At 42.0% G+C, this 2,511-nt stretch overlaps 1 pseudogene across 1 annotated transcript; it reads left to right on the top strand.

Moving 5' to 3' along the window:
• The first annotated feature begins 1,231 nt into the window (after positions 1-1,231).
• LOC128584309 (eukaryotic translation elongation factor 1 epsilon-1-like) lies at positions 1,232-2,206 on the top strand (annotated as a pseudogene). Its single transcript, XR_008379672.1, has 2 exons — positions 1,232-1,481; positions 1,601-2,206. The product of XR_008379672.1 is annotated as a eukaryotic translation elongation factor 1 epsilon-1-like (transcript).
• Positions 2,207-2,511: the final 305 nt, after the last annotated feature.

Genomic DNA, 2,511 nt, shown 5'->3' with positions numbered 1-2,511 from the left:
ATTTTTGTGCATGTGATAGTGAATTACAGAGATGTAAACAACATGGCCCTTAGTTTGGCCCTCTGATTGATGAATAGATAAATATACAATCTAAGAAAACAGAATAATGTTTAGGGAAGGCCTTTATGAGGAGCAACATTTAAGTGGAGACCTAGAAGTTATGAAGGAGCCATCCAAGCAAAGAGCCTGAGGAAAGAGCTGCAGAAGTTCCAGGACAGAAAGGGCTCAGAAGAAGCAAGAATGGAGCTAGAGACTGCGTAGGGTGGTTCATGCCTGTAATCCTAGCACTCTGGGAGGCTGAAGAGGAAGGATCGCTTGAGCTCAGGAGTTCAAGACCAGCTTGAGAAAGAGTGAGGTCCCCTCTCTACTAAAAATAGAAAAGAACTAGCCAGGTGTTGTGGTGGGCGCCTGTAGTCCAGCTCCTCAGGAGGCTAAGGGAAAAGGATCTCTTGAGCCCAAGAGTTTGAGGTCTACCTAGGGCCACATAGTGAGACTCTGTCTCAAAAAAAATAAATGAAATGAAAAAGTCACTGGGATCCTTGTTGCTGCTCACTCTCATGACTTTGCCCAAATAGGAAGAGCTAGGAACGCTCCTTGTGGGGTGGGGTTTAGGGAAACACAGAAGGAGCCACTTGGGAAGCTGAGGTCCCCAGCCCAGTAGACCTGAATCAATAAAAGGATGCAGAGAATGTAAGGTATGAACAATTTTGGAAATTCTGAGGAATTTAGGAATTGATAGAATAAAGACATGCAGACAATGATCATAGGAATTTTGGGATGCTCCCTGATTCAGAAAAAGGAAATTCAGGTTTATTTATTTATTCATTTACATGTATTGAGACAGAGTCTCACTTTGTTCCCCAGGCTAGAGTGCTGTGGCATCAGCCTAGCTTACTGCAACCTCAAACACCTGGGTTCAAGTGATCCTCCTGCCTCAGCTCCCGAGTAGCTTGGGACTATAGGCATCTGCCACTACCTCTGTCTAATTTTGTCTATTTTTAGCAAAGACAGGGTCTCACTATGTTGCTTACGCTGGTGTTGAACTTCTGAGCTCAGCCATCCTACTGCCTTGGCCTCCCAGAGTGCATGGATTACAGAATAAGCTACCATGCCAGGCCAGGTCTTGATTTTCTTTAAAACATTGAAATCAAAGATGAAAGTATGGGTGTGATGGTGCACACCTGCAGTCCCAGCTACTTGGGAGGCTGAGGTGGGAGGATTGCTTGAACCCATGAGTTTGAATAAAACTTGGACAACAGTCCCTGGCCAGAGCTACGGCCGGAAGGTGGCGGCGGCCGCGGAGTTAACGCTGCTGGAAAAATCCCTGGGGCTGAGCAAAGGGAATAAATATAGTGCTCAGGGTGAGTGACAGATTCCAGTTCTTCAAACAAACAATGGTCCAAGTCTAACAGGCTTGACGACGATAGCAGCTCATCTAGTCAAGCAGGCCAACAAAGAACACTTGCTGGGGGGCGGCGCCTGTGGCTCAAGGAGTAGGGCGCCGGTCCCATATGCCGGAGGTGGCAGGTTCAAACCCAGCCCTGGCCAAAAACCACAAAAAAAAAAAAAAAAAAAGAACACTTGCTGGGGAGCATAGCAGAAGAAAAGGCAATCGTCCAGCAGTGGTTAGAGTACAGGGTCACGCAAGTAGACGGACACTCCAGTAAAGATGATATCCGCACTCTGTTGAAGGAACTTAATTCCTATCTTGAAGATAAAGTCTACCTTACAGGATATAACTTCACCTTAGCAGATATCCTATTGTACTATGGACTTCATCGCTTTATAGTTGACCTGACAGTTCAAGAAAAGGAGAAATATCTTAATGTATCTCGCTGGTTTTGTCACATTCAGCATTACCCAGGCATCAGGCAACATCTGTCTAATGTTGTCTTCGTCAAGAACAGACTATATACTAATTCCCACTAGAAGCTACCTATGCTGTACAGAAGAACAATTAATGCTTTAAATGGAAAATGTATTCTGGACCACAGGACTAACATAAATTGATACACAGTCATTCTCTGTTGAAGTTGAGAGAATTCAGAAAGTATAAACTTGTGTCTGAGTGTTTTATTCTTTAGTTGAAGTTTTATAATTTTTAATGTAAAAATTAAACTACTATTATAAAAAAACAAGTTGAGATCAAGTTGTAAATTAATCTTGTTTTTATAGGTGAAACTTATTTTAATAAACATTGTAAATCAGTGGCTTAATCTTAAAGAAAATTGGTAGTGCTTACAGTGGTTGGTATGTATGGCTATTTATTAATTCTCTTTAATGTTTTAAAATTCATTTCCCCCTTATGGGTATTTATGGTAGTTTGTTTATTAGGAATGACAAATTGTGCCAAGGAAACAAAAAGGGAAGGCAGACGGATTTGTTTTCAGATATTTATGTGAGCTAGTAAATGTGGTTGAAAAAATCAGTTTTTGTTTGTTTCTTTCTTTCCTGTAGTCAATATTCACTGGGGTGAAACTAACTACTGAACTGCCCTAGAGGAAACTGGAA

This window comes from Nycticebus coucang, chromosome 4 (genome assembly GCF_027406575.1).
Source record: "Nycticebus coucang isolate mNycCou1 chromosome 4, mNycCou1.pri, whole genome shotgun sequence".
In the NCBI taxonomy this organism is placed as follows: domain Eukaryota; kingdom Metazoa; phylum Chordata; class Mammalia; order Primates; family Lorisidae; genus Nycticebus; species Nycticebus coucang.
Note: the sequence above shows the minus strand (reverse complement) of the source record. Positions and strands in the feature narration are given on the sequence as shown.